Source organism: Polypterus senegalus, chromosome 1 (genome assembly GCF_016835505.1).
Source record: "Polypterus senegalus isolate Bchr_013 chromosome 1, ASM1683550v1, whole genome shotgun sequence".
Lineage (NCBI taxonomy): Eukaryota > Metazoa > Chordata > Cladistia > Polypteriformes > Polypteridae > Polypterus > Polypterus senegalus.
This window is the reverse complement of record NC_053154.1, coordinates 148,048,967-148,069,489: the sequence shown is the minus strand read 5'-3', so window position 1 is coordinate 148,069,489 and position 20,523 is coordinate 148,048,967. Positions and strand designations below refer to the sequence as shown.

At 38.8% G+C, this 20,523-nt stretch overlaps 1 protein-coding gene across 9 annotated transcripts in view; it reads left to right on the top strand.

Moving 5' to 3' along the window:
* Positions 1-20,523, top strand: part of LOC120533408 (transcription factor Dp-2-like) — a 116,420-nt gene that overhangs the window by 38,135 nt on the left and 57,762 nt on the right. The window contains exon 1 of one of the 9 annotated variants that reach the window (XM_039760345.1): positions 18,861-19,026. The exons of the other annotated variants lie outside the window; for them this stretch is intronic. The gene's annotated coding sequence lies outside the window, so the exon portion shown is untranslated. Of the gene's footprint in view, positions 1-18,860; positions 19,027-20,523 lie in introns of those variants that run through there. 9 annotated transcript variants of the gene reach the window in all.

Genomic DNA, 20,523 nt, shown 5'->3' with positions numbered 1-20,523 from the left:
GTGTTTGAATAGCTTTAACTGATTTTTGAGTTCAGCCTAATTTGGTCACTCAAATAGTGGTAGCAACACATTTTGGTAATGCTTGTTATTATTTGGTACAGATTACCTTTGTTATTTTCAGTGTAATTACTTTTATATTCTAATTTGGAAAGGTTGTGATTGTCACCAACATGGGCAAGTTTAGTTCTTCAGTTCCTTTATTTTCAAAAAGTAGAACATTACAGTGGCCTGCTGCGCAATCAAACTAATAAAAACAACCTAATAGATATAACCATTTCCTTTGAAGTAAATACCAAGGAGAACAACAAAACAAAATTCAAACCCCACACAAGGTGAAAAAAAGAGATGAGAGTAAAAAAAAGTGCTTCTTCAATTCACTGTTTTGAGCCCTTTATTTCTGCCATCCATTTTTAAGTTAAGCTTTATTAGAATAGTCTTTTCTTATTTTCTTCTTTACTATAGTGTTAATCCTATAGTTAATTTCACAAGTAACTCATCTCAGATAATGCTTAAGCCATTATTTTTGTTGATACATTATTGAGACCTCAAAATGCAATAATATATCCAGATCTCAAAGTTTTCATACTTTCAATGTCCCTAATATCTTCCTTTTATCTAGTTTACTCAGGACTATACTCCAAATCCATAATTTCTACCACTTTCATATTCGGTTTCCCTGCTTATACTCATTCTGTGTTTTTTATATGTATGTGTTATGTGTATTAGCACCTATTTGTTAAATAGCTCCTATTGGTACTAATTTCTCAGTAGTATGTATCTCCTTATCATGTGTTTCTGTGGTACTGTGTTTTTTCTCTTTATTTTGTTCATTGTATACGTCTCGTAACATTTTCTTGATGTTTATTTTTCTTGGAAACTTTACAGACCTATATTTACTCTGTTGATTGTTGTAACTACTTTTGAGATGTTTGCCATCATTGCTTGGTAGTATAAAGTATTGTAGTGTCATTTCCTTCTGTTCTTTCTCAATCTTTTATCTCATGGCTCACGTTCAGTTTTTTGAGTTATTCTATCATTTGTTTGCCTGTATAATGTCGCATAGCTTAACCTACAATTCTAAAGGCATAGGTTTATTACATCTCTACCTTAGATATGGAAATCAAAGCACAATTCTAATTGTTTCAGAATCCCTGCACAATACTTTAAGGTGACCCTCTCCCCAATTTTCCTTTGTGGTATAATTATGACACATGCCCAAGCAGTAGTAATTGTTGTTTTTAAAGTAGAATTTTGGAATTTTAGTTCAGGCTTATTCTGTATTGTTGGAGGGACATATGTGCTGTATAAAAAGCTATATTCAAGAATAGAGGCAGCACATTGTGATATTTATGCTACTTTCAGGTGACTATTGTGAAAGTAAATTTCACAATCCACAATAGCAGAAGGTTCTAGTGTTCTTTTTTTAAAAAAAGTTAAAATTTTATTATTGTCAGGTCTTCATTTCCAACAACACAGTATAAAAATGAATGGTGACTCTTTAAGACCATAAGGAAAAAAAAAACTCGGCATAAAGAACACAGCTTTAATGCCTGTCATTTGCTCACTTGTTATGCTAATAGGTGACACTGATTAATAAAACTATATCCTCTTATAAACTTCCATCCATCCATCCATCATCCAACCCGCATTCCACATTTGTAAATGAATCATTTATGCAGAACCACAACTTCATTACCCTACATACTCACCATATGATGATTATGCCCTGTCCTATTTAAATTGAACATGTTATATCTAAACAGTATATAAGAGGCTAGTTTCATCTACATTTTATGGGAAAACTAGGATTTCCAGCTTTCTCATATTAGATATTTCTAATGGTTACTTTCACAATTTTCATTTTAACTTTACCATAAACAGAAGGCAAAATGTGACCTTTGCCAAAATAAATGTCTTCTAATAGAATTAGGGATTTTCAATCTACAGTCTATTTTCAGGCTTTCGATCTCTGGGCAGAGACATTATTGGCAGTGGAACCTGTAAATGATAGTAAACATTCATTGACTGAGATGACTGTGTATTGATTGGGCTGGAAATGTCAATGAGACCGCAGCAGAGCAGTGATGAAACAGAGATAGCAGTCACATGTTATTACAGGTGTTGCTTCTGGTCCACACACAGCTCCGGAATGCTTAGTTGAAATCCCAGTCAAGGGATCACCTGTTCTGAAGCTGTGTAGAAATAAACCAACCAATTTTCTGTTTTGTCCACCTCTGAGTTTCAGTAGACATCCCACCATCTATGCAAGGCTTTTCTTCAGGATATTTCTGTTTTTTCCCTGTATTATATAGACATTCAGTATCACTTGCTCTGGTATCTTAAAAAGGTCAAATAGGAATATTTTATTAGGTGTTTTGTTAATTAAATAAAATTCACATATTACTCCAAAAAACATAAATTGTGTGTTTGATAAAAGAGTAAAATTCAGTGTACAGGCTATTGTAGTTTTTTTCTTCTTCCCACTTTGGTTGATGACAACCACTTTTCTGTGGATTTGGTGAAATCGTGTGATTTTCTTTGGATTACTCTGCAAAATTTTAGATGTTCAGAAGAAAAAAAGTTGGAGTAAAACTTATTTTGTTCTTGATAATATTTACATTAATTTTAAAATACAGAAAACGTTCGCCCCTGTAATGTTTTCCAGTGCTACAGAACAAAGATGCTTAATCCCAGAAGTAGGTTTACCAAGGAGTATTTTTCACCAAATTTTCAGGATAATGCCAATAAAATTATAAACACATTTTAATTCCGAAATATTTTTGGAGTATTGTGTTGGTCTTTTTCAGCTAATCTGAGATCTATTGAGTATTATTAGCCTTTATCTAAGGAAAGGTCCTCAACTCTGCAGGTTTTTTATTCTAACTCTTTGCTTGATTAGTGACCAGTTTTTGCTGCTAATTAAGTCTTTTCCTTTAATCTTTATTGACTTGCTTTTTAAAATTCAGACTCATTACTTATTTTTTTCCTTATTCAGAAGTCAAACAATAATGAGATACAAAATGAGCAAACAAATGACAGCTAACATGTTTCTATCTTATAATATCTCAAAATAAAGAAAGGTGAAGGCTTGAGTATTATTGAGCAACAGTTTTGGAAATAACCTGCGGTGGCAGAATGAGATCACCATCAAGCCATGTAATTTAATAATAGTAATTCAACAAATTGAACAAAACAAACAACAAAAATTAGGTTCTAATTAAGAAATCGGTTGGAGTGAAATTTGTTGGAGTCTGAGGCCCTGATTTAACTGGTCATATGTTTGCTCACTTTACATCTCATTTCTCTTTTGGTACCATTTAAGGACAAAATGAAGCAATTCAGAGGACTGAATCTTAAAAACAGTAATTAAAATGAAGGGAAAAGTTAATTAACAGCACAAACAGGTCACTAATTAAGAAAAGGGTTAAAATGAAAACCTACAGCCACAGTAGTGCTCAAGGGCTGGAGTTGGAGACCCTGGTCTAAGCTGTGCTGTTTGGGGGTGATGTTAAAAACAATAGGCAAAATTGTCTTAAAGGGTATAAGGTATGGAATAACCCATAAAGGCAATGGCACTAAACCTAGCAAACTGTTAACTCTTGACCTCTTTGTCACATTTATCATAGAAGTAACTCCAGACTTATCTAATAAATAAATAAATATATTTATTATATTGAACTGTCACCTTATCGTGGTGGAGGGGTTTGTGTGTCCCAATGATCCTAGGAGCTATGTTGTCCGGGGCTTTATGCCCCTGGTAGGGCCACCCAAGGCAAACTGGTCCTAGGTGAGGGATGAGACAAAGAGCAGTTCAACAAACCTCCAATGAAGAATAAAACCCATGGACGACGTTTTCCCTTGCCCGGACGCGGGTCACCGGGGCCCACCTCTGGAGCCAGGCCTGGAGGTGGGGCTCGATGGCGAGCGCCTGGTGGCCAGGCCTGCACCCATGGGGCTCGGCCGGGCACAGCCCGAAGAGGTAACGTGGGTCCTCCTCCCCATGGACTCACCACCTATGGGAGGAGCCCAAGGAGGTTGGGTGCAGTGTGAGTTGGGTGGTGGCGAAGGCAGGGACCTTGGCGGTCTGATCCTCGGCTACAGAAACTGGCTCTTGGGACGTGGAATGTCACCTCTCTGAAGGGGAAGGAGCCTGAGCTAGTGCGTGAGGTCGAGAGGTTCCGGCTAGATATAGTCGGACTCACCTCGACGCACAGCTTGGACTCTGGAACCAATCTCCTTGAGAGGGGCTGGACTCTCTACCACTCTGGAGTTGCCCCCCGTGAGAGGCGCCGAGCAGGTGTGGGCATACTTATTGCCCCCCGACTCGGAGCCTGTGCATTGGGGTTTACCCCGTGGACGAGAGGGTGGCCTCCCTCCACCTTCGGGTGGGGGGAAGGGTCCTGACTGTTGTTTGTGCGTATCGCCAACAGCAGTTTGGAGTATCCACCCTTTTGGAGTCTCTGGAGGGGGTGCTAGAGGGCATACCTTCTGGGGATTCCCTCGTTTTGCTGGGAGACTTCAATGCTCTCATGGGCAATGACAGTGAGACCTGGAAGGGCGTGATTGGGAGGAATGGCCCCGATCTGAACCCGAGCGGTGTTTTGTTATTGGACTTCTGTGCTCGCCACGGATTGTCCATAACGAACACCATGTTCAAGCATAAGGGTGTTCATATGTGCACTTGGCACCAGGACACCCTAGGCCTCAGGTCGATGATCGACTTTGTGGTCGTGTCATGGACTTGCGCCATATGTCTTGGACACTCGGGTGAAGAGAGGGGCGGAGCTGTCAACTGATCACCACCTGGTGGTGAGTTGGCTTCATGGTGGGGAAGATGCCGGTCAGACCTGGTAGGCCCAAACGTTGTGAGGGTCTGCTGGGAACGGCTGGCAGAGTCCCCTGTCAGAAGTAGCTTCAACTCCCACCTCCGCAGAACTTCAACCACGCCCCGAGGGAGGTGGGGACATTGAGTCCGAATGGGCCATGTTCCGTGCCTCTATTGTTGAGGCGGCTGACCGGAGCTGTGGCCGCAAGGTGGTCGGTGCCTGTCGTGGCGGCAATCCCGAACCCGCTGGTGGACACCGCGGTGAGGGATGCCGTCAAGCTGAAGAAGGAGTCCTATAGGACTTTTTGTCCTGTGGGTCTCTGGAGGCAGCTGATAGGTACCGCAGGCCAAGGAATGCGCTTCGGTTGTTGCTGAGGCAAAAACTTCGGCGTGGGAGGAGTTTGGAGAGGCCATGGAGAACGACTTTCGGACGGCTTCGAGGAGATTCTGGTCCACCGTCCGCGCCTCAGGAGGGGAAGCAGTGCAGTGTCAACACCGTATATGGTGGGATGGTGCGCTGCTGACCTCGACTTCGACGTGGGTCGGTGGGGGGAGTACTTCGAAGACCTCCTCAATCCCACTAACATGCCTTCCAATGAGGAAGCAGAGCCTGGGGACTCTGAGGTGGGCTCTCCCATCTCTGGGACTGAAGTCACCGAGGTGGTCAAAAAACTCCTTGGTGGCAGGGCCCGGGGTGGATGAGATACGCCCGGAGTTCCTTAAGGCTGTGGATGTTGTAGGACTGTCTTGGTTGACATGTCTCTGCAACATCGCATGGACATCGGGAACAGTGCAAGAAGGTTCTCCTCTCTCCACAGAGGACCTCTGGAGCTCTGACAGAGTGACCATTGGGTTCTTGGTCACCTCCCTGACTAAGGCCCTTCTCCCCCGATTGCTCAGTTTAGATGGTTGATGGATGATGGAGGCCACTGTGCTCATTGGGACCTTCAAAGCAGCAGAATTTTTTCTGTAACCTTCCCCAGATTTGTGCCTCGAGACAATCCTGTCTCGGAGGTCTACAGACAATTCCTTTGACTTAATGCTTGGTTTGTGCTCTGACATGAACTGTCAACTGTGGGACCTTATATAGACAGGTGTGTGCCTTTCCAAATCATGTCTAATCAACTAAATTTACCACAGGTGGACTCCAATTAAGCTGCAGAAACATCTCAAGGATGATCAGGGGAAACAGGATGCACCTGAGCTCAATTTTGAGCTTCATGACAAAGGCTGTGAATATATATGTACATGTGATTTCTGTTGTTTTACTTTTAATAAATTTGCAAAAACCTCAAGTAAACTTTTTTCACGTTGTCATTATGGGGTGTTGTGTGTAGAATTCTGAGGGAAAAAAAAAGAATTTAATCCATATTGGAATAAGGCTGTAACATAACAAAATGTGGAAAAAATGATGCGCTGTGAATACTTTCTGGATGCACTGTATATATATGTATCTGCCTAATGTTTTTGATTTTTTGATTTGCAAAACTAACTCAACTAAGACATTTTTAATTCAAGACAGTGTTTAGCCATCTCAGAATACAAGGCCTGTGCAGAAAGTATCCAGCCATGTAATATGAAAAATAGATAGATTTATTAAAGAAGATACAAGAAACATTGTACATAGGACAATGACACCTCAATCCCCTTTAAAGTAGGCACCTTGGGACCTTACACAGTTTTCCCAGCATCTCATCCACTGTGGAATCTCCATCAGCTACGTTGACATATTTTCCTGATTCTCATCAACAGTCTAAAATCTTCTCCCTTTCGAGTGTGATTTTAGTTTTGTGAAAAGGCAGAAGGTTTCGGGTGCCAAATCTTTCAACACATTCTCGGCCATCTTTGAAGCATTTGTGCCACACTTTTATTTGTACTGCACTCATTGCATTGTACCAAAAGCCTTCTGAATCATCTGAATAGTTTCTGCGGACGAATGTTCAAGCTTGATGCAAAATTAGATGCAGGTTTGTTGCTTTACTTGCTCAGTCATTTTGAATGTGATAGCCACACAGTACACATGCTCACTCAATGTTGTCTAGGACCCCCACTGACTAGTCCACTGAAGTCGTCATTGTTCACACAAGCACACTCCAGTCCATTACTCTTAGCTGCCAGGTTATGCTGTGTAAACCATTATCGTTATTAACAGTGGCTGGACATTTTCCGGACAGACCTCAAATAATCACTCCCTTATAAATACAGAAATACCCCTTTGTTCCTGTTCCAATATCTTTCTGACCATAGCCATCATTGAAATTAGCATATCAGCTGATTATATTAATATGATTAGCTCCATAACATGTGTTAGCTACACATTCCTTCTTTCTCCCCTATCAGATATGTGTACAAAACTAAATAACTCCTCTTCCTCATTCTTTTGAATGCCAAAGAACTCCGCATCAAACACTAGACTGGAGAGTATCTGTATTGGATCTAGGACTATATAATTGGGCAGATACATTATGACCAGTGTGGGGCTGGATCAACCGTAGCCGTCCATACAAGTTCTGCTCTCCAGCTTATGTCCCCATTGAGTTTAGGTTGGTCGCTGCTTCTTTCTTTACCATTCTTACAATTAATAATAATTAAGTCTCTTCTTCCCAAGCTGGTTCCTCTTTATCCTTTGAGCACTAAAGTCCTGGCATCGAGCAGAGAAGTATCTGGGCATATACCCCATTTGTTATTCTATTACTCCATTTCCCATAATGAGGACCTCGAATTATCTGAATGCCAGTTTGTGTTTTGTTTTTAAGTCTTTTAATTATTTCATCAGTATACTTGTCATGTTCCTGTTTTTCCTTAAGTGTCGCATGATGGTGGGGGAAGGGTTGGGAGCATGCACTGATACAGTGCGTTGCCAAACCCACCACACGGCGAAGCACCTCAGGATACCAAATTAGGATCTGAGTGCAGCCATGCAATGAGTGACACCTCAGCACCACACTAGTTCAAACGGAACAGTGTGAAGTTTTTTTTTTTTTTTTTTTTACCATGGCTGGAGACTATTCCTAAATTGCTGCACTTCAGATGCTCATGTTGTTTCAACTTATTTACACTAAAGACAAGACTTGCTGTTACCGCCACAATCAACTCCATTGAATGTTGATACCCAGGTGTGAATCATTGTCGGTCTCCTCCAGCTCACACTTTGACCACGTTTGCATATCCTTTTTAACGTAACAAATCCTTTCCCAATGTTGTTATTGACATTACTGAACATTGTTTCACAAATGTAAATAATCAACAAAAATATGACACTTTTAATCACCTTTTTTCACTTTGCTTGATAAAGAAAAAATAAAACTGAAAACTGTCATCTCTCCAGTTATTTAATGTAAAAATTTAAATCTAAAAAATATTGAGATATGAGTTTTGGTTGGATGGATGGATGATTTTTGGTCCATATCGCCCAGCCCTACACTGGATGTTACAGACTTAAATCAAATGTATGTTTTTATTATATTATAGTGATAATAATAGCAGCTCACTCTTCAAAACGAGAAACACCCAGACTCAAATTCGCAACCTTTTGATTATGAGAAAGCAGTTCTTACCTCTGCAGTAACCAAGAAGACATATCAACTTTCTGTCGATTGACATTTGAGCTTGGGTTTTTAACTCATTGACAGCAACATGTAAACTGAATGATTTTTTCCTTTGGTTATGTTCTTGAATTAAAGCGCACGTGTTTATTTGATATTTGGACTAGTCTTGACACATCATACACTTCACATCATTATTACATGGAACATTTTTCTGTGGTATGTGTTCAGCATTTCTTGCCTCGCATTTCCTGTCATCCTACAGTTACTCAGATCGTTGTAGACACGGAACACACATGAAATGTATGTATTCCAAATAACAATATATCATTTACTCTATACAACTCGAGGCACTTCACGCCCAGATAAAGTAACTTGAGCTGGGAGAACTTTAGCTGCGTCAGTGGGGGAATGGGATAGCAGGCTGCTTGTGCTGATTGACACATTTGCAAAACAAAAGATGCTGATGGAGAGGTGTGAAGGAATTTAAGGTGGCCCGGGATTACAACTTTTTTCGTAGGCTTCAGGGATTCTAGTTTTAAAGGAGTACTTCAAATCAGTCAGATGAAGTCCAGTGGCAATCTTTTGTAGTAGGCTTCAGGTATTTTAGAGTCCCTGGTAGTATCACAAGATTAGTTGAGGCATATTTCAGTGATCTCTAATTGTGCTTTTCTACAGAAGGTTATATAACATGGCAGCAATTGGAGATTGGAATAATGGTTGTATGTACTATTTCCCCACTGACCTTCACAATGGCAATGGAGTTGGTCATTAGGGATTCATAGAGGGTGTTCGATGGGGAGAATTACAGGATGAGACATGTCTGCCACCCTTCAAAACCTATATGGACAATTTCACAACAACAACATCCACTTTTCCTTGTAAAAGTTGTCTGTTGTCTAAAGTAAATGACAACCTTAAATGGGTGACATTAAGGGTTAAATCTAGTAAATTTAGATGTTTATCCATTGTCAAGGGAAAGCTGATTAAGGAGAATTTCACTATCAATGAGGAGGTTATTCCCTCTTTAATTGAGAACTGAGTGATAGAGAGCAGATCAGTGTATTGAGAAAGGGTGCCTTAACAGGTATTAATATCACAGATAGCATTTACTTACCTGGAAAGCTGAAGCTTTGGTGTTTACAGTTTGGGTTGGTGTCACAGATAATGTGGCCATTGACTATGGAGTAGCAGTTACAGAGGTAAAGAAATTAGAATGAATTATAAGTAAGGCAATTAGGAAATGGTTGGTAGTCCTGCAGTGCCTTAGCAGTGTAGCAGTATATGCAAATGGAACTCTGTAGATTCCAATAATGAGTTTAGTGAAAAAATATAACTGTACTAAATTCAGATTTGAAATGATTCAGGTAGGCTGTAAGGATAATGTGATTAAATCTCTATGGCTCCAGTACTGAGAACAGGCAGAATGTAGAATCCATAAGATGCTGTTTAATGTCCATCCATCCATCCATTTTCCAACCTGCTGAATCCGAACACAGGGTCACGGGGTCTGCTGGAGCCAATCCCAGCCAACACAGGGCACAAGGCAGGAACCAATCCTGGGCAGGGTGCAACCCACCGCAGGACACACACAAACACACCCACACACCAAGCACACACTAGGGCCAATTTAGAATTGCCAATCCACCTAACCTGCATGTCTTTGGACTGTTTAATGTTCTAAAGTTTATTGCAGCATTGGGAAGTGATAGACCAGGTACAAACAAGAATGGTGCAATTTGGTATAGAGTGTACACTGAGTCTGAAAGAGGTGTTGTGAACCTATCTCAATGCAATACTGAGGAAGGAAGGTGCCCACTTGGTAACCCTTGAGAAATATTCACATTGGCCCTGTTTGAATTAACTTGGGGAAAAGCAGTCATTCATTTGGAATGGTGGTTAGGGAGACTTATGATGGGAAGGCCTGATGTTTGCTCCTTGGACAAGAGTTCAAGTGTAGTGAAACATGCTGGGCTTTATCCATAGTGCCTTGTTTAATATAAAATGAAGATTAAATAATAATCAGTAACAAACAAAATACAGATTTTGTCACTGCAGATATTTTCAATGGCAACAGAAGCTGATCTATACTCAGTGGGCTTAAGTATTACTTCTTACATTAAGCATTGAAAATTAAAAATCAAAGGTAATTTTTATAATGCAAAATTATCTGCAGACATTTTTTCATAACTTGATTACAGAAGCAACTTGATTATCCTGTGGGTATAGCACTGGGTTGTTTTTTTTACTCTGCGTCAGTAATAGCCACATTTAACATGAATAGAAACACAAGTAATTTTTTTTCTACATATGAATCAATCAAATCAGCTAACAAGAAACAAGAATCTCATTGGATGGTGGCAGCAGTCCGGTAATTTGCAGTTTTAAAAAGATTTTGGTGTGGCAGCAGCAGTGTGCAAATTTGACCTACCATCTCCTTCATGAGACGGTCTCATCTTTGTCATCATGCTCAAACACTAAAGTTCTTTTTGACAGTATGACATGTAATCTTCTTTTCTCTTTTTCTTGTTGTGTCGTTGAGAGATTTCACATTTTAAATTGCAGGTCAATAGCTGCAGAGCTCTTTCCTGAGCAGATAAATAAGGGAGACCACTAAACACCAAATTTCTGTGTGAATGTGGGACAGAATGTGGACACGGGAGACTCATTTGAATGCCAGGTGTAACTCAGCTAAACTATATAAGGATACAATCTATATATGAGATGCACTTTAAAGGGCATCTCTGAGAAAACTTAACAGTCATTTCGCCCTGTATGCAGCGTGTTTTGAGTATTGATAAAGGGGTCTGCTTTAAAAAACTAAGTTTAAAACCCCTATTTTAGCTTGTTTTTTAGTGATTGGAGTATTTTCCTACTAGAGGGGTATTGCTGCTCTTCAGCTGGCTATAGACTGTGCAGGGGGGTGGGAATACCTGATAAAGCCAGCTATAAAATTTGCCCCAACATAGCAATAAAAGAGGGTGCTTCAACATGCTCCCACTGCTAAAGCACATTGGGCTGGGAGCATGGTTCCTAGTAAGTCTAAGAATTTGTGGACCCCGGTCTTGGGTCTGCTCAAAACGCTGGAGCTGGGGAATAGTGTAGCATATGGCTTGCCAGTGAGTTGGGTGGTATGTGTGAACAGACAAAGGAACAAAGCAGTTAAAAACACTAACCACTGCAGAAGACTTGAGCAGTGTTGTGGAAGCAGCCACTGAAGAAGCCAACAGTCATTTGTGGGGCCACTCACCAACAGTCTCTCACAAAGTCACTGATTCAGTTCCTCTGTCTCTTGTCATTATATTTTCAGTCTTGCAGTTATCCTGGAAGTTTGAGTACTAAGGACGTACATGATTTAATAGCAGATTCATACACATGTAAAGAAAGAAGACTGTTTATTGTTGTATTTGCATACATTATCATGTCTGCCATGTCAGTAAAAACTTTGCAAGTGACCTGAGCTCTTTAGCAGATTTCTCTGCCCACAATATGCCATCTCACATTTTCTCCTCTCCCAACATAAAACTGATGCTAGATGGCACCTGTCCACCTCTCCAACCCTCAGTTACGACTCCAGACACCGGATACAAGTCCAAGACTTTTTATTATTTAACCCTACTCTGCACCAAGCACCCTTCACACTACTAATAAATCAATTCCAATTATAACACACTTCTATCTCCTCCTCGCCCAGACACTTCACCCCTCTACCTCCCAGCTCAGCTCACTGTCCGGGTTTTCCCAGAGTCCTTTTATACACCCTGACCCGGAGGTGTTCCTGTCCAACCAGTCCACAGTTCCTCATTCCTTCCGGGTCAGGGTAAACAGTCCTTTTCTTCAACCCCGGGAGCATGTCGTTTCTTCCTGTCACGTGACCGTAACGTACTCCCAGGTTATAGGGCACATATGAGCCCACGTGCCCCCCTACAGCAACTCCCCTCGGCCCTCAAGGTATCTAGCACGATCCTGCTGTCGGGAGAGCTCCTCCTGGCGGCCTGGGGGTGAGGACCGGAGTAAGAAACTAGCAGTCCTCCACAATGTGCAATTCATATACTTACAGCTTTGGTAGTATATCAGACACTTGCCACACTTTGTGCAGAACTGCATTATGTGTTATAAGTAAGGTCAGATGTACCTTTTAATGAGCAGTTGTTTCTCATTGAATATAGATGTCCTTTCGCGTAGTCGAAAAAGGTTTTTAAAAAAAACAAACTGACAAGTCTGGAAAAAAATTTTGGATATTAGCTGATGTAAACAGAAAACATATGTACTAGATACTATTCCCTATTTGGAGAAAGATAAGATTCCATTGCCAGGGAAAGAAAATGTGACTGGTGAAGTGATTCCCAAGCTTCAATGTGAGAAAAGTCACTGCTGACGATATTTTCATATTATTTTGCATAGCAAATAAGCTACATGCTGAAAAGATAAGCCTGCACTGTGCTGAGCTGTCTGAAAACAAAATAAGTTATTCTTTTTTTTCTTGTTATGGATACAAACCTGTGTAATAACAGTATATTTAAAAACTAGTCTTTTGTCTTATGTTTTATTTTTTTATGATGCAGTATCCCATTCCCAAAAGATAATAGAGCTTTATCTAGAATCTATAAAACTGATATATTCAACAAAAAATCTAGATGGGTATCACAGTTTGTTTTCCTCACTTGTAGCGGCACAGAGAAAAAAAATGTTTGAGAAACCTTTCACTACCCAATCTGTGCAAACTTTGAGCATCATCAGAAGTTTATAAGTTTTATAAGTGCACTATACCTCAAACTTCATGCTACTGCTTGATCTGCTTTTTTGTATGCATGAACAATTTACATATATACACACATGCATGTCACTACCCAATCAGTACTCCAGACAGATGTGCACCTTGTATACATTTAAAAAAGGTAAAAACTTTGTATTTTCATTTGAGGAGCTCATTAGCCGACCATGCTGAGAATATTATAAAAATACTTTGTTATTCTGTATAGATTAATTGTACAGTGTGTCTTCACTCTCGATGTCTAGCTGACAGTGTGGTACCATAAAGAGAATACTGTGTTGAAGCATGTCAGTTAGGGTTGATTGACTATTTTTCATCAACCAGAATTCTTTCATTTTGATTTTGTTCCCGCTTTATTTGCATTATCTCTAAGAACCGGGCAGGTGTATGCAAAAATTATTCTTTGTGGGGAAAAAAAAAAAATTAGCTACATTACTCTCTGAACTCTTCTTAATATTATGCAATATGACTACCTATTAATATCACTGAAGGTGAACAGATATACCAAACATTGCTATGTTATTTTAAAAGTATCTCAAAGTTGATTTAGAATTGCTACAAACCACTATTCTGTATTGGCATCTGCGTCTACAAGTAAAATGGCCTGTCTTATCACATTCTGGACTTACAAAAATGACTATTGGCCAAAAATATATTTAAATTTTTAAGAAACAATGAGTTCCATTAGGGATAAACACTTACCACTTAATTTATAACTAACAATTATTGTCCTTGATATTAAAATTGTGATTATTAATTTCAATTAATAACATTATAGTGAAATATGTATTTTGTGTTGCCAATTGCGTGTACTGTATTCTGTATAGATACAGTAGACTAGAATCTCCATTTAGCAGATAACCACTTAAAAGTTGTTCATGTGAAATTAATTAAATGCTGGATTTGTTTACAAATTTAATGTTTAAAATAATATATTTTTTTAAAGATACAGTACACTAGTTAAAATAGTTGTCACTATTTTTGTAATACAGTAAATGAGTAAAAGTATAACACAGCACAAACATTCATTTTTTTCTCTCTAAAGAAATACTTTCAAAACCTGCTATCACCACCACTCATCATTCAAAAATATAAAGTGAGGGAATGTGTTAAATATACAGTATAAATGTTAGCTTAATAGCTGTATTAAGAAAATAAAAGTTGCCTGTATATGTTAAATCAAAGCAGGCAATAAAATGTTAAGTGACAGTAATGTAAGATTAAGAATACAAACAGTAGTTCTATTGTACATTTGTGTAAAAGTATTAAATGTAGTAATAAAACATCATTTAATATATAACAAGCTCATGAAGTATATAATGCAGCAGAATACAAGTACAGCACTTTCAAATTAAAAAAAACTTTACAAGTTGTATGTTTACACAGTACAGTTTAACCTTGATTATCCATCAGGGATCATTTAAAAATGATATACAGTAGATTAGTTTAGTAAATAGTTGTATTTATTTACAAAAAAATAATATAGTATTAACAAAATTAATCAATTTATATATTATTGTAATGACAAGCGTAATAAGCAAATACAACTCAGAGGTACTGTACTGGAGTTTTCTGCATTTTACTTGGGAGTCTTCGTTCCATAACAAATGGTACCCTTGTCTTATACCCTGTTATCTGGGTTATAAATCACATCTTTAAAACAATAAAACAAAGAAATTAAAATTAAAAAATTAAAATTAAAAATTAAACAAATTAAAACAAACTTGTTAAGAAGGCAGGCTCCATTGTAGGATTAAAGTTGGACAGTTTAACATCTGTGGCAGAGCGACGGGCATTAAGCAAACTCCTGTCAATCATGAAGAATCCACTGCATCCACTTAACAGTGTCATCTCCAGGCAGAGGAGTAGCTTCAGTGACAGACTTTTGTCACTGTCCTGCTCCACTGACAGACTGAGGAGATCGTTCCTCCCCCACACTATGCGACTCTTCAATTCCACCCGGGGGAGTAAATGCGAACATTAATTTTATTTTAATTCATTTTTATTATTATTTAATTTAATATTGTTTCTTTGTATCAGTATACTGCTGCTGGATTATGTGAATTTCCCCTTGGGATTAATAAAGTATCTATCTATCTATCTATCTATCTATCTATCTATCTATCTATCTATCGTATCTATCTATCGATCTATCTATCTATCGTATCTATCTATCTATCTATCTATCTATCTATCTATCTATCTATCTATCTATCTATCTATAAAGAAAGCTTTCTCTACCAATCTGCTTATCTCCTGCCACTCACATTCTCACATCTTTTTCTATACCATAAACACTCCTGCTTATTGTCTCCTGGCTCCATACTAAAAACTTCCTTCCTCTGCATGTTCCTTTTTCTCCTAACTTCTCCTGTCATTCATCCCCTAAGAGGCATGTCTGCCTCTCACAGAACAGAAGCCCTTCACCCAGTCCTATCACTTACACAGCACTCCACCCTTTCTGCTCCTGCGCAGTGCATCACAAGCTACCTGCACATCACAATATATGAACAAAACATAATAGAACAGAAATTAAAAAGAAAATTACAAATCAGAAGAACATTAACATAAATACAGAACTACATTCCCATCAATGGTTTCTATTTTCAACACATTTTTCAATTTTGTCAGCATCATGCTTTATATCATTCACTGTTGTTATTCCTACTGCGTAAATTGAAGCAATGCTTGAAGCGCTTTTGCTGTTTCATAAATGTTTAATAATTTCAATTTTTGTGACAATTCCATCACCACATGCATGTTTGTCGGCCATAATAATGTACAGTGGTTTAATTATAACAAAAGAGAACAGTTACAAAATACTATTAAAGCTGAAGGTATGTAACTGACACTGTGATTTCAAAACGCAGCATGACGTGTGGTGCTGGGGAAAACACTACGTGCCTGCAAAAGGTAGAGTTGTTCCAATGTACATAGCTCGCAGCATATGGTGCAGCAATAGTAGTAGGTGGATGCCGGCGTGTGCAATGTTTTTTTTTGTCCTGATGGTTAATGGAGACTAACGGTTAATCAAATAATAGGTAATCAAGGTTTTACTGTATTTGCACATTATCAGGCAAGTATCTGTATTCTATATAAGGTGTGGCAATATTGTATTAGCATAACCACCATGGTATGCACAGTGTATACTTTTAGCTCATGTACCATAGAAAACTCACAAATTTTTAATTGCAGCATCTGGTCAAAGTATTCGAGTGTGGTTTATTCATTGATAGCAACAGTACTCCTACGTTTGCCACATCATCTGTTTGCTTCTCCAGCAAGTCCTAAGTGACCAGTATGAGGGGTGACCTATCTCTGACCCTAGGTATTAGATAATTTTTTTAAAGTCTTCGTTGATTTTGCTTTCGATAACCAGCTGGATACAGACATACGTTATAGCATAAACAGGTTATCTGTGTAGCAGACCACTGCTATGCTGGTACTTTCATTCACATACAGGATTATCTGGTTGAATTTTATATAGTTGTTTAAATGTTTATGTGCAGTGCTTCAACAGTTTGTACAGTAAGCATTTTAGATCAACATTATCGCTACTGAAAGCAAAATACCAAATTATTGTCTCTCTTTTGTTGAGTGATTTATGTTCAACATTACTTATACTTACCATTTTTTCTGAAAGCTGCTGTATCCACAAAAAAAGAAATTCACACTTTTTTTAATGATGATGTTTGTGATCAAACTACTAAAATACATTCAGCATTGTCGGCTGTATGCAAGTACCCCTGATTCGCAAGTGCACTTGCACTTAGTAAATATATCTGTGATTGGTTACAACACTCATTTACTATTTACAGCCATCTGCAACAGGGAAAGTTCAGTCTCTGATTGAGCCAGAGTGCTAAATATGATACAGTAATCACCATTTTTTGCGATTAGTAAGTATATCATGGCAGCTGTAATCAAGATTAATGTACAATTGATTATGCAGCCCTATATTCCACCCATCCTTACGTTGCTTATTTAAACACCTAATCCACTAGAGCCTTGCCTGACAGCTTCCATTACAAGGCAGAAATCAAAAGCAGATGCAGAAAAACGTTATTTTTCAAGAAAGATCAATAATGCAAAAAAATTTCAAACATAAAGAAGAGAATAGGTTTCAGCACTAATGAAAATCATTTTAACAGTTTCAAAAAAGCTAGTTACAGAGAGTAGGAATCAAAAAATGTTAAAACTTGCCATTCAGCATATACAATGGAACCTCGATTATCCTGTCTTCAATTAACCGTGCATTTGGTTATCCGGGATGTGCTAGACATCACAAGACCGCCAAGATTTCGCCGACTAGAATTCCGACTACAGGAATGTACACTACATGTGTCACAGCTTAAGTTTTCTTTGTCGATGGGTTTCTGAGAATTATTCTAAAAGGATTGATGAACTCTACAAGTTCATAACTTCATCCGATACATTTAACGGGACGAGTGCGTGCAAGACAACAAAGGGTTCAAAATGTAACGATCTGGATAGAGCTGTGTTTGAAATGGTTCAAGCAAAAACACGGCAAGAAATGTCCTGTATCCGGGCCATTGCTGCTCGAAAAAGCGAAATGGTTTCACTGTGAGATGAAGATTCCTGAACCATTTGCTGAGCCTCAAGTATGCCTGCAATGTTTCAAATCTCGCCACAGAATTAGACAGTTGGATATCTAAGGTGAGGAACTAAGCAGTGATTCTGACGCTGCAGCTGTCTATGTAATGGAATTTAAACGCCTTGTCGAGGCTCATGATCTTTCACCTGGCCAACTTTATAATGCTGACGAGACTGGTTTGTACTGGACGGCTTTGCCGTCAAAAACGCTCGTATCAAAAGAAGAGAAGTCTGCTCCAGGTCACAAGTCCAGTAAGGAACGAATAACAGTGCTAGCATGCGCTAACGCTAGTGGTTCGCACAAACTGAAACTCGTATGCATTGGAAAGTCTAAGAATCCATGATCATTTAAGGGAACACAAATGCACATTTTTTTCTGTCGTTTACTACAATCAGACCAAAGCATGGATGAACAGAGAGATTTTTAAAGATAGTTTTTTTAAACATTTTGTTTCTGCTGTTCGAGACCATCTCCACTCCGAAAATTTGCCACAAAGAGCTGTGTTACTGTTCGACAACGCACCTTCCCATCCTGGCGAAAATATCCTGAAAACAAGCAATGACCAGATTTTCGTTGCATATTTTCCTCCAAATGTGACGTCGCTAAAGCAACCTATGGACCAGGACATCTTAGAAGCATTCAAACGTCGCTACAGGAAATCTTTACTCCGTTCAGTCTTAGAAGAAGACAGAGATTTCCGTGAGTTTTACAAGAAATGGACAATTAAGGGCGCAATTTTCTCATATTCAAAGAGTTGGGATGACATGCTGAACTTAACCTTTTGAAAGTCATGGTGAAAATTGTTCCTTGATGTGATGGATAGTGTTGAAATCGTCAATGACAGTGTAAGCCAAGAAATAACAGCGGCCTCGCTTTTGGATTGAATTCAAAATGTAAATGGATTTGAAGACGTTGACAGAGAAAACATCGAAGAATGGCTAGTCTCTGATAATGATCAGCCTGGATATCAAGTGAAAGATGACGCCACCATTGCTGCAGAAGCGAAGTCAAGTGCGGAATTGCCGGAAGAAAACGACAATGACGCGGTTGAAGACGAACCTTCAGAAAAGAAAGTTTCGATTGCTGTAGCGCTAAATTGTGCCAAAACATTGCTAGACTTTCTTGAGAAGGAAGCGGATTCAAATTTTAGTGACATCCTAACACTTCGCAAGCTCCGCACGTCAATAAAATTGAAACGCTCCAAGAACACAAAGCAGCGTCTCCTGTCTGATTTTGTCAAGAAAACTTCATAAACAACACAAGAAAGGTAAGAATTTCACTGTACAGCATCTATTCTAGCATTTGCGAATTTTTATAATTTTTTTCGATTAACCATGATTTTTGATTATCCAGATGACGGGTGCCGGTCATTAAATCGGATAATTGAGGTTGTACTGTACAATATATTGATAAAATGGAAAGGCTTCAACTTCTTAACTCTAAGATGTCTGACCAGTTGCTGCTTTGTGCTAGAACTTTTAAGTGTCCATCACTGAGGACAAATGCTCAATTTTTTTGGCATTGAATATAATTTAACATAGCTATCGTATGTCTGATATTCCTTCTGTTGTTATAACAGCTTTAAAAGTGATAATTTTAAAGAGCCCTTTCAGTGTAATCAGTGCTTATTTTACCTACCTCAGACTTGGTCAACAAGGAGTTCTGAACAAAGCCTGTGTTTTATGCGGCTACTATTATAACGAACATTGTCTAGAACAATAACCTGCAACCTTAAGATCACCTGTATTACGTTTGCTGTTTATTTTCAAGAGAGAAAAAAGAGAAAATTAGTTTAGTTTATCCACATATTATTGATCATGTTCTCCTGTCAATAGCAGAGTTCTACAACGTATTGTAATAAAGTGTGGTTCCAGTATGCATGGTTAGTAAGGAATGATGCTGTTTTTAATGACTGTTTTTGTGTCTCGCTGTCCCTACAAGGACTTGTTCACTCAGTTGTCAGTACAAAATTAAGACAAAATGACTCCTTTCTTCTTTTAGATGCACCTCTCTGAGCTTTTGATAGCTTTTATATAATGTATATTTACAAACATTTATTTATATAGCACATTTTCATAAAAATGATGTAGCTGAAGAAAGAGAAAAAAGACAAAATAAAATGGATGGAGAAAAAAAATAAAATCTGCAGGGGTTCCGAGGCCACGAGACCGCCCAGCCCCCTCTAGGCATTCTACCTAACATAAATGACCTTGTAGCAATCGCCCGATGCGGGAACGCGATTCCTACACTTCACCACCCGAGAGAGAAGTGGATGATATTTGAAAGATAAAATAGCATTAATATATTCAGTCCTCGGCCCATTTTGTCCCTTATGCGTGCCCTTAAATAACTGGCAAAAACAAAATCAAAAGAAAGTGTGGCTGGTAAATATATTGAATTCCACTGATTACATTTACTTGCCCGTTGCCTAAGTGCTCATTTGTGACCCCCCCTGACCCAGATGCCCTCCCCAGCAGCCAAATCCTAACTCCCGGTTTGACACAGATATAAAGCAAAATAAAAAAAATTGTTCTCAGTGAAAACACAAAGAAAGATGTAACATAGTCCGTATATAATGAACAGAAACCTGAGTTCAGTTCCTACCATAGGATGGCGTGAGGACAAAACAACACTCCTCTGGCAAAAACGGCTTGCCTGCTGGCTATCCTGAAGAAACTCAATCAAGAGTCTGCCTCACCAAACAGGAGCACCCAGAGAACAACAGCCCCTGGCCTCTTCTTGGGGATTCGTCACACTGATTATT